This window comes from Manis javanica, chromosome 4 (genome assembly GCF_040802235.1).
Source record: "Manis javanica isolate MJ-LG chromosome 4, MJ_LKY, whole genome shotgun sequence".
Classification (NCBI taxonomy): domain Eukaryota; kingdom Metazoa; phylum Chordata; class Mammalia; order Pholidota; family Manidae; genus Manis; species Manis javanica.
Window position 1 is genome coordinate 166,717,044 of NC_133159.1, and position 12,498 is coordinate 166,729,541.

The following is a 12,498-nucleotide window of genomic DNA, read 5'->3' on the forward strand; positions in this document are numbered from 1 at the left end:
CGTTATTTGTATGTCGTGTAATCTGCTTCCCTTCAGGACAAATCCAACCGGTAGAAAAATCAGTTAAGTACATAGCGAAAGTCAATCGCATCACCAATCCACTGGATTTAATTAATATGTGAAGAACAATTCATCCGGCAATAGAATACACATCCTTCTGAAGCAAGCTCACACGGAACATTCACCAAAACAGACTACGTTATGGGCCATGAAACACATTAACAAAGCTAAAGCTCTAAAAGTCATGTAACATATACTCTCAGATCACAGTAGAATTAAGCTAGAAGTCAGTAACAGAAAGATAGGTGGAAAATCCCAAAACACTTGAAGATTAAATACAACTTCTAAGTAACACATGGCCCAAAGAAGATCTGAAGAGAAACTTTAAATATTTCAAATTAACTGAGAATGAAAAGGCAGTTATCAACATGTGTGGGATGCAATGAGAGCAGTGCTTAGAGAGAAACCAATAGATTTGAATTGTGTATTTATTAGAGGGGAAAGATTTAAAGTCAATAATCTAAGATTCCGTTTTAGGGAGCTATTACAAGAAAAGTCCAAAGTAAGCAGGAAAAAAATAACAATAAATATTAGAGCAGTAATCTATGAAATTAAACACAGGAAAACAATAGCGGGGGGGAAATAAAACCAAAAGTTGGTTCTTTGAAAAGATCAATAAAATTGATAAATCTCTAGCCAGGCTGAGGAAGAAAAGAAGATAAAATGATGTAAGAAATGAAAGGGAGGCCATCGCTACTGATCCCATGGATATTAGAAGTATAATAAAGCAATAGAATGAATAATTCTGCTCACAAATTTAATAACCTGGGCTAGATAAAACTTACGAGGCTCAGGACATGCGATCTCAAAAGAGAGCACCTGGCCATACTGACTATTTCAAGCTGAAGGGGTTTGAGAAAACAGCGAGGAAGGTCCATCTAACCTTCCTCTCCCGAAACCGGTCATAAAACCCTCATGACAGGCGCCCTCCCTCCACCTTGAGGAAAGGACTGTCCTTATGAAAGAACGCTGAGAAGCACCCTAACAGGCAGGCCTTGCTGTGTCCTCCAATTTACTGCCCTTACCTCACACTCTATGACCTATCCTTGCTATACGACTATCCATGGTCATCACACTTAGCATAAAATACTCAGGTTTTCGTTTCCTGAGAAAGCCTTCTGTGCTGTGAAATTTTCTATTAAATTTGTGTGCCTTTCCTTTGTTAATCTTCCCTAGTCTAACCAGAGGCCCAGCATGGGACCCTAAAAAGGTGGAGGAAAACTTTCCTCCCTTACAAAAGAGATTCTTCAAAAGACACAATCTTCCAAAACTCACACAAGAATACATTATCTAATTACGCCTTTATCTATTAAAGATATCGAATCATTTATGTAATCATATTCAATCATAGTATAAATTAGTCACAGGGATGAAAGTACAGCACAGAGAATACAGTTAATAGCTCTGTAACATCTTTGTATGTTGACAGTAACTACACTGGTTGGGGTGAACATTTAATAAGATAACTGCCAAATCACTAAAATCACTATGTTGTGTACTTGAAACCAATGTGGACTCTAATTTGAGTGATGCTGGCCTCATAAGGTGAGTTTAGAAGTGTTCCCTCCTCTACCTTGTGGAATACTTTAAGAAGGATCCTATTGGCTCTTCTTCAGTGTTTGGTTGAATTCAGCCGTGAAGCCATATGAACTTGGAGTTTGGTTTTGGGGGAGTTTCGGGGGAAGATTTTTGATTACCAATTCGATTCCATTGCTGGTAATGGGTCTGTTCAGATTTTCTGTTTCTTCCTGGATCAGTCTTGGAAGGTTGCATTTTTCCAGGAAGCTGTCCATTTCTTCTAAGTTGGCCAGTTTATTGCTGTACAATGTTATCAGGTAGGGTTCATCGATTAAGACATTTATTGAATGGCTACCATGTGCTGAGACTGAGCGACAGGTGCATGTAAGTATGAAAAAGAGACATCCCCTCTCAGCCCCCTGCTCTACTCCCATGACCCTCCCCCAGAAAGCTGATGGTCTCCAACAGAGAAAACAGCCATGAATCATTATGGGTCCCCGATAACTCCCTAAGCTAAGATGTCTGAAAACCATTTCTTCTCATGAGTTGCTCACACTCCTTTGTCAGCAAAATATACCCTCGGCTGATGGGCAAGGCATCAGCTTCTAGTGAACAAACCCAATGATCCAAGGAGATCCTAGATGTTGATAAGAAACCACTGGACACCCCGTAGAAAATGGGCAGGGGAGGGACAGTCCACAGGACAAAGAAAAACACAGATATCCACTGCCATCCCCACCCCAGGCACTGTTACCTGTCTGCCCCCTCCAGACAGGCTCTGAACTAAGGGGCCCAAGCCACCCGCACATCCCACAACACTCACTGGCATAGATCCATTCCCTCCGTGGCATCACACCTATGTGGCAGGACATGTGGGGTGGTGGGGCTGGCAAACCCGAGACCCTTACGAGAGAGGCACACACGTACTGCCCACATGAAAGTGGGCAGGAGAAGATGGGGAAGTGAGGGGACACAGACAACAATGGCACTGGCCCTTTAAGTGGGGGTGCCAGTTAATGCCCTCCCCCAGCCAACCAATTCATGGGCACACTGAGCACGTGCAGGAGCTGTACAAGCACAAGCTGAGGGGAGGGAAGTGTGGGGATAGATTCCGGAGGGAACTCCTCACCACCCTACTGCCTGTAGCTGCCCCCACTCTCCTTCCTGGGTCTGACAAAGGAGACCCTGGTACCCACCCAGTCCCTCCCCCATCCCAGCCCCTAGTGGATGGGGCCCTCGGAGGGTGCTAGGGCCTCAAAGGGGTGGTGGGCAGGCCCTCTCTGCCCTGGAAGTCTCTGGCAGCCCCCCACTGCTGCCTGGAGGTGGCACACACTCAGCCCAGAGCCAGGCTCACATCCCTGGTGTGGGTGTTGGGTGGTGGGTAACCTTACTGCCGCTCACCATGTGTGATTTCATTCCATTGGTGCCTATGTTTTTAAAAGAACCATCTACCAGCAATGACGCTCTACTCTGAAAATTAAAAACAGCTAAAAAGATGAGGTCCCTGTGCCACCGCTGGAGCTTCCAGTTTAGAGTCTCAGAGGAAGCAAACAGCTGAGAGGCTGAAGGCACCTGCCCCACTCCCTCTCCTACTTCTCCTTTGTTCCTCTAAAGCGCAGTGGCTCCCCAAGTCCACAAGGGTCAAGTTCTATCTCCTCAACCAGCTACAGCCTGCAGACCTCCCTCCCTCAAACCTTTCCCGAACCTCAAACTTCCCGTCTTCTGCACCGTCCTCCTCCTCCCTCAGACCTCAGCCCTCCTTCACCTTCCCTACCCTGCTTGGCACTTGCCCACTCTTTTCGTTCCCCTGACCTCTTAGTGACAGCTACCCTTAATTTTAATTGAGGTGAAATTCACATAACATGAAATTAACCATTTCCAAGTGTTTAGGGGCATGTAGGACATTCACAATGTATGCAACTGCCACCTCTATCCAATCCCAACTGTAAGTATGGGGAGAGGAAATCCCAGGGCAAAATACCTCTAAAAGCCATTATCAGTCAAAAGGAGAAATAAAGTTTGAAATCTGTTTATTGCTCACAAGCTGCAGTCCTGGAACAACTCTCTTTCCTGCTCCAGCAGAAGCAAAACGGGACCTCCCCTCACCTCTCAGGTACAGATAAGCCCTCCTTTGCCCAGGTAATTACCCACTGATATGGAGATGAACTTCTCTCCACCCCTGAGGATATGCAAATGCACTAAAGCCAGGCGAGATACTCTGGAAATGTTACAATTTTCCCCACACCATTATGACCGCAAAAGGAAACCCCATATGCATTACACAGTTACTTCCCATTCTTGCCCTTCTCCAGATCTGGCAACCACAAATCTAATGCCTCCTGCCTCTACGGATGTACCTATTCTGAATATTCTGGAGGTAGAGCCAAGAGGGAAAGCCTGGTCTCCTGGGGCCTGTATCTGAAAAGCACAGATTCCCTGAAGGCCTGTTGTGGAGGGGGCACTGGACCAGGAGTCCTGAGACCTGTGATCCAACCAAGTTCTGCTTCTAACTCAGGGACTTCCTTTCCTCCTTTGTTCAAGGGGGTGGGGGGCTTCAGGCCAGTCCAGGGTCCTGGGCCCATCCCTGGCCAGGGGGCTTCTGTCTGGGATTGCACTGCCTGGCCTGAGAAATAGAATAGTTCCTTGATCCCCTCGGCTCTTCCCTGCCAGGTTCAGGTAGCGAAGGTGGTCCCAGGGGACAGTGGGATCAATACTATGGGGTTTGTGGTCAGATATAGGAGATGAGGAAACTTTGGCTCAGAGAAGTTGAGAAACTTGCCCACGGCCACACTGACTTTTGAAGAACCAAAGTGCTTTGTTCAGGGTCACATGACTAAAAAGTCCTAACACAAGTAAAAACAATGTTCTGCACTTGCTAGATACCAACCAGTGCAAGCTTCACACACTTCATCTCATTTGGTCCCCACAGCATTTTTCATGGTGAAGAAATTGGAGTTGCCCAAGTCATGGGTTATCAAGCGATTGCATCGGGACTTGAACCCAGATGGTCTAGTTGCAGGGTTCAAGCTCTTAGCCACCTCATGGCTCACTACAGCACGGCACAGCCTTGTGCCATTTCCATGGCTCTGCTCTTGCTCTGTGCCTGCAAGTCAAACCTGATTAATGCCTGTATTCCTTTATGCCTAGCAGAGAGCCTCCTTTGTTCTCCCTTACTCAACTCATCTAAAGCTCCTTCTCCCTTCCTTTTTCCTTCCTGTCCCTCTTACTCTGGATAGAGTTGCTTTTTCAAGTGTTTAATTATTTCATAATATTTTAGACGTAAAGCAAACACCCATGCACCCACCGCCCAATTTAAGAAACCCCAGCATTGCTGTTATTGTTGAAGTCCCTGGTGTAGTCCTTGACCTAGATGGGACCAGGATCCTAGATCGGTGGCAATCATTTCCATGCATCTTTAGAAACATGAAGTTGCTTTTGACTGATGGTAAGGGATTTTTGAGCTTGATTCTTGACAAGGAAACATAGCAGGAGGTGGGAATCAAGGTGGAAGTATAGCCTCAACTGAATCTCTTTTGAAAATATATTGTGAGGAAATATTTAAGACATAGGAAGGCATACAGAATAATAGAACAAACCTCCTGCTTAGGAAATAATACATTAAAAATAATCCCCAGGGTTTTCCGCCCTGATTGCATCCTCCCAGATGAAGCACCCACCTGAATTTGGAACGTATTTTGAGCAGAATCTTGGGAGATGAGCAGGGGTTCACAGTCCGGTGGGGGTGGCAATGGCCATCATGAACAGAAGGAACAGTAGGGCAAAGCCTTGGAGGACAGGGTTTAGGAAGTAGGTGTTGGGCATGGCTGGCAAGCTGGGTACCTGTGTGGGAGGAGAGAAGGAGGAGTTTGGGGAGGTAAGAAGCTGTCAGCCCTGCCTTCCTCAGGGCCTCAGTTCCGACTTCCTCTAGCATTGCCCTAATCACATGGCATTGTTATTACTTATTAGCTTGACTCTGAGATCCTAAGGATAGTGACCTTCTTAGTTACCTTTGTCATCCCAGCATCTATCCAGTGGCTGGCACAAATGGGTTTTTAATCAAATATTAAATTGACTAAAGAATGAATAATAACAGTTTAATTTATTTCAGCCTCCTCTGGGTGGGTGAGGGGGAGTGCTGGTGAAAAGAGGACAATCTGAATGATAATGTTTTTGAAGAGAACGGTCATCTTATTATCATAAAGTGCAGAACACCTCTACCTTCATCAGTGCTGACAGGAAGAGACCTGGCTTTACTGCATAACCATAAGGGTAAGAAATGTGCTATGCAGACAGGTGTGCAAAGATGGGATAGATGACCAGATGGGCTCATTGCAGTTTTAGCCACCACCGGCATCATCACAATGCTTCAAACTATTCGCTTTGATTGGAGGTAAGCGACTGATCAGCCTCCGAGAGAAGTAGAACCTATTTGTTTTCCTTAAAAACAATCGTCAAAGCCCATGCATCCCCTCCTATGTGTTCATGATGTAATTAGCTCTGCTTTTTGCTGCAGAAGCAGGCGGGTCGTTTGCATTCCTTGAAGCCCCTCTCAGGGCTGGGCATGCTTTGGTGGGTTTTCGGTAGAAGTGCTTTTCTCAGAGGCTGCATTCCACATGGGGCCTAACAAACAGATAAAATGCGTCTGCAATTAGTGGCATCTCTTCGCAGGCAGAGAATTAATGTGCTGAAGGCTGTTTGTTGATTCTCTTGTAGCAGCCAACTATGCCTCACAATCCTGTTTTGACCAAACCTTGAAAGCCCCCTTTTCTGTCCAGTGGAGAGGACAATGCACTAATATAAGAGGATGAATGCATCAAGCTGGCATATAGATAAACCATACAAGGCTTTGGAGAAAGAGCAAATTATTAAAAGATTTTGGCAGTATGATTTGTAGAAATTTAGGCCACCAGCTCCTCAGCTTGCAGAGTTCAGATTGAAGCAGTTTTGTTCCTTCTCTGTGCCCTGCACTTCAGTCATTCTGGAATTCAGTTCCAATACAGAGGCCACTGAGTGAGACTGGGGCCTCCATTATTGCTGCCCCTCCCAGCCACTCCCCACTTGTGCTCTGCACTCGGGGTGTGGTGTGAGAAAACATGACATTCAACCCTACCTCTCGCGATTTTACTGGCCAAGTGATCGTTCATTCGCCAAACATTTGTTGAGTACCAGGCACTAGGTTGGAACTGGAAAAAGGCAAAGATAAATAAGACAATTCTCCCCCTCTGTCATTCTTGTTTTTGTTTTTTAACACTGAGGACTGTTTTTAACTATGACATATGTCAGACAGTCAGAAAAGTATGAAGCGAACAGAATAATAAAATGAGTACCTATGATAAGAACCACATAGCTTAAGAAGTAAAGCTAGAAAAACATCCGAAGTTTGTAGGCATACCATTGGAGCATTACGGGAAGTGTGGTGTGGCCCCAAAGCTGACTGAGATCAGTCCCACTTGGGTGAGTCAGGAGGAGTCACAGAGGAGCACTGGATTGAAATGGATCTTTGGACAAGTCGCCGTAGAGTAATAGTGTCCATCTCCAAAGGTCCTAGTGGGGATTTAAGGTGCTGGCATTACGTAAAGCTCCTGGTACTTTGCACAGAGCTCGCGCTCAGCGAAAGGTTTTTGAAGGAATGAGTGAACACGCAGGACTGGCAGGTCTTCTCAGTTATGGTCCGTCCTGGAGCCACAGGGGTGGACAGAATGGCCTCTCTAGGCGCTTTTCATCTTGCGTCTGCGAGGGCCGGGGAGAGCTGGAGTAAAGGCCCCCCCCACCCCCCGCATCTAGGCAGGGAATCCCACCCCGGACCCCAGCAACTGCAGCCGGGCTGTGAGAACAGCTCCTTTTACACAGGAAGAAATCACATCACGGCATCACCCCACCTAACTCTGCACCCTCCTGCCCCCGCCCCCCGCCCTACTTCCCCCACCCCCACCTCCATCCTGATCCCTGCACCCAGCAGAAGCGCCAACCCCTAGAGAAGGGCCCAGGCAGGGATGGGCTGAGGAGGTGTGTGTTTGTTTTGAAAGCCTGGGGCTGCTCCAGGACTAGGACAAGGAGGAGGAGGAGAGACAGGAAGAGGAGGGAAAGGAAGGGGAGGCGGAGTGAATGGCGGAGGGGGGAGGACGAGAGGGAGACGGAGCAGAGAAAAGGGGAGGATTGATTTGCTACTCAGACTCCAGGGCCCAGGACTGAAGCGTTTTCCTGCTTGTCCTCTCCCCTCCTCCACCCAAGGGGGTGCCTGTGGGCACACGTTAGGGGAGGGGTGCAGGGAAGCTGGACCTGGGATTGAGAAACTAGACCGAGGTCAGGATAAGCCAGGCTGCCTACGGACTCCGGTGGGCTGGGCTCTGGAAGACACACCAAGGGCGCACCGCCTCCAGGTCCCGGCGGAGCCCGGGCAGGTTCAGCCAGAGGTGGCTCAACAGCGGCGCCTGCTGGCCGCGGCCCTCCCTGCGGGGCGGGGTGGGGCTTCCCGGGCGGGGCTCCCCATCTGCCCTGGGAGCCCGCGGGTGAGTCACTCCCGGCCTGGGTCTGCGACTGCCCCAGCTGTCGGATCAGAAAATGTCGGAGGCCGAGGAATGTCCCCAGGTGGCGGGCCTCGGCCCTTCCAGGCGCCACCTGTACCCCTAATCCTGCCTTGTACACCCAGAACATTGGCCGACCCACCCACCCAGGGTCTGCCCCCGGCTAGCCCCGGGCCAGCTCTGGGAAAAAGGGCAGGATAAAGGTCCCTGAGCTCAGGAGGCTCCGGGTTTGGTAGTTTTTAGAAACGTTTTTATTTGCAAAAATTTCAAGCTTACAGAAGAGCTGCAAGAATGATGGAAAGATCCCCCATATACCCCTTACGCAGATTCATCAGTTGTTAAAATTTTGTCCCATTTGCTCCTTCTTCCCCTCTGGCTGTCTCTCTGTGTCTGTGCCTGTGCCTGTGTCTCTCTCTAGATTCCTCAGGTTGTAGGAATCCTATGTATATACATACATATATATATATGTGTAGTTTCCTGAACTGAGAGTAATTGGCAACCATCGTGCCCATTTACCAGGAGTACGTTAGTGGGTATTTTCAAAGAACAAGGACTTTTATTGCATAAGCACAGTAGACATTGCAACTTTGGGAAATTTAACATTGATACAATACTTTAATCTACTGCCCATATTCCAGTTTTATCAACTGATTCATTAAGGTCCTTTAGAGTTTTTTTCTCTCATGTGTAGGCTCTAGGCCAGGACCACACATTGCATTTAACTGCCATGTTACTTTAGGTTTCTTTAATCTGGAGCAATTTCTTATCTTTTTTCATCCCTCATGACATTTTTCAGAGTAGAGTACAACCCATACCCGTTTTTCTTTTAATTTAATGTTCCTCATGTTGAGTTTGGTGTTTTCTTAAGTGTACACATCCCTGGTGGGAATACTAAATAATCGATATTGTGTTCTTGGAGTGGGATTCTCCACCTTAGGGGAACTCTTGAACCTCTAAGGATTACTTCTAAGCTAGAAGTGTAAAAACTTCTACCAGATTGTCAACACAGGTTAAGAATGGCACCACTGATTATGACTGTGTTTTCTTTCTGCTGATGGCCAGCTTGTTTCTCCCCTTCTCTCCTACTGCCACAAAACCTGCCCTTGAGATTCAGCAGCTTCTGTTGAAAGCATTATTCTTTCTGAAGGCCACTAGGGACACCCTAACTGCCCAACTCATCACCTTCATGGTCCTTAACCTCTTGACCTCCTCCCAAGGGAGGGGACTCACCCTTTTCCCTGGAACCTCCCAGGGCCAGCTTCCCCAGTCTCCTCCCATCTTCCCTCATCAACAAAGGACAGACACAATGCTAGCCGGTGCCTGCTGGCTGCTTGGCGAGTTAGTCCGGAGGAAGGTGCTTTTTTCGGGGAAATCTGCAGGTCCTGGTCTTTCATGTGGCCTCCCCACACCTCCACTGGAGACACACTCCCAATTCCTTTCCCCAGATGGGTCTCTGCACTCATTCACCAACCTGGGGACACTCAGCCTTCTTGCCTCCCCTTCTTCACCAACTTAGGAGTGCAGCCCTGAGCCTCTGTCTTCCTGTCTGGACTGGCCCCTTAGATTCTAGGAATCCCAAATGAGCTGTTTACGCCTCTCCCAATCTGTAACTCCTCTTTTGTCCTTGTTCCTTGGAGTCCACCTGCACTCCAAACATGAGCTATTTTTCACTCTCACAAATCAAAGCGTATCCTGACTCTGGAAGATCTCTCCCTTCCCTCCCCTCTGGTTCCCTTTCCTGGTCTGCTGTTTTTCTTTCATTTTGAAATCTCTAACTGGTCTTCAGTTCTTCCTTCTCTCTCTGATGTACCCAGCTGATCATGTTTCTCCCGCCCAACCCAACCCCATCAACCACCAAGTTCAAGTCTCACATCCTTATCGTGTGTCCAGGACCTTGGATATTGAACCTGTGGATCCTACCAGACTCCCACTCTCCTCCCTCTAGTCCCATGTCCCTCATTCCAGTCATAACAAATCTGTGTGTTTCTCTCAACAAGTCATTGCCACTGGACCTTTGCATGTGCTGTTTTCTCTAAACAGCCATTCACTTTCCTTTTCCCACTCACTCACTAATTTGGTTAAATGCTCAAATGTCATCCTCTCTGTGAAGATTTTCTGACATTCTCAGGCAGCTCTGCCTCATCTTCTAGACCAGCTGTCCAATAGCACTTTTTCTGATAATGGAAATGTTCTGTCCAGTATTGTAGTCACTAGTCATATGTGGTTATTGAATACTTGAAATGTGGCTCAGTGAGACTGAGGAACTGAATTTTTAATTGATTAAATTATAAATAGTGTAAATCCAAATTTAAACAGCCCCATGTGGTTAGTGGCTACCATATTGGATAGCACAGGACTTGCCCATGCCTCAGGTACCTGAGATCTTGGGGTTCCCTGCTCAGAGGAGCATGCACAGGCTATGTCCCAGGTATGTGTATGTATGTGTGTGTGATTGTGGCTCCTCTTAATGCAGGACAAAGCTGAGGGCAGGAAGGGAAGGTAGCACTCTCTGACCTGTCATATTCCAGTGCAGAGTTCTAGAATTGTTTTTTGAACCTGGCGTTCAGGGTCCTCTTGAAGGTATATGAACCAGGGTAAGAGGACAGAATTTATTTATCTGTGTTAGCTCAATTTATAATTTTAAATGTTTAGATGAATTGTAACTGGGTTCCAGCTGACTTCTGGCCCTGGACGCAAGAGTGTCAGGAGTGGGTCCGGGTTAGTTTCTTCTGTGGCCCCTGTAACATGCAGCACCTCCCCTCATGCTCCCACTCTAGGCTGTGAGCTCTTTCTGGATGGACTTGGGTCTAATTCTCTAATACGATTAGAGAATTCTATGTTAATAATTCTGATGCCAAGCATACTGCTGACCCACCATAAATCATCATTGAATAAAAAGTAAATCGGTTCAACTGCTTGCCCAAGGGCTGACCTTGGATTTCATCACATTGGCCTGTGGGTTGGCCGGCTGGCCTGGAGGGAGACATTTGAAAACTTCCCTGCTCCAGAGAAAATGGTAGGGAGAGCTGGGCCCCCAGACCTGGGGTCTTGTCTCTGCTCTGTCATTTTTCTTGACCCTGGACAAGTCACTTAACGTCTCTGAGCTCTGGTCTGTAAAAAGTGGTACTAATAACAGTAACCACAGAGTGTTACCATGACGAACAGACCAAACACCACCTGTTCACAGGCACAGTGCCTGGTGTTCAGCAGGTCTCCCTTAAGTGTTCCTTCAGTCAGTGTTAGTTGCTTACTACATCACACCACGTCCAAGGCTCTGTGACCCCTAGCCCAAGGGATGGGCCTTGCGGTCCTGCCCACCCTCTCCTCTCACCTGTGTGCCCCATCCGTTTGGCTGCTGCTTGGATGGGGTCTCCTCTACCCTAGTCCATGTTGGCTTCTGGGTCCTGAAAGGAAAGACCTCGTGTTTCACTTATGGTTGGGCTAGCAGAGCTGGTTGAGACAGATGGACACACAGACCAATGAAGGTAATGCTGTGGTTTGTGACCTCTCAGCTGAGCAGACACTCCAGGGTTTGAGAGGGGATGAAATGCCTCCTTGGCGGACTGTTTCAGAGATTAAAACATTTAATTTGAGATTAAGATTTGGTGTTAACCAAAAAGTTTGTCCCTATCTCCCTCAGCTGCACCTTCAGGGGCAGCATAAAAAGTGAGATGGCCAACCTGGATTGGAGTTCTGGCTTTGATGTTTGAACTAGGTGACTTGAGGACCTTCTCCATTTGCAGCCTGGGGACCTCAGTAGGAAAATGGGACCAGGATAATCCCTGGCTCACAGGTTAGTTGAGTGCCCTCCTTCCCAATTTAGTGGTTACCCCTACCCACAGTCCTTAAGTCTTTACCCCCCTGCCTTTGATTGTGGAACTGACCACAGCAAAGCGTGTCTCACAGGAATCACCTGTCCACAGCCTCTTGCTTGTCTTCACCATCATCATCCTCACTTCCATTTTTAGGGTACCATGTGCTAAGGACTTTATACATAATACTTTGATGCTCTATTCTAGATATTTCAGTAATTTCTGTTAGGGGTTCTTCAATCCATGAAATGTTTAGAAGCACACTTTGACATTTTCAAATGCATGGGATTGTCTTTTGATTGCTCACTTTTAATTTAATTATATTGCTGTCAGATAATGATGTCTGTATGATTTTTCTGAATTGGTCAAGACTTGCCTTATGGTCTGATATGTGTTCATCTTTGTAAACGTGCACCTGAAAGCAAAAGTGTATTTGCTAATTGTTGACTGGAGTATTCAAAATATTCACCTAGATTAAGCTTGCCATTGTGTTGTTCAAATCTTGTGCACCCTTATGAAATTTTTTGTCTGCTTAATCTACCAATTCCAGAGGGAGGCAATTTAAATCATCCTTTACATTGGTG

At 47.1% G+C, this 12,498-nt stretch overlaps 1 long non-coding RNA gene across 1 annotated transcript; it reads right to left on the reverse strand.

Annotated features, from left to right (window-relative positions):
• Positions 1-3,440: 3,440 nt before the first annotated feature.
• Positions 3,441-7,416, reverse strand: LOC140849176 (uncharacterized). Its single transcript, XR_012130812.1, has 3 exons — positions 6,971-7,416; positions 6,689-6,761; positions 3,441-5,418 (listed from the first exon to the last, which is right to left on the reverse strand). It is a non-coding gene; the product is annotated as an uncharacterized lncRNA (long non-coding RNA).
• Between the last annotated feature and the right edge of the window lie 5,082 nt (positions 7,417-12,498).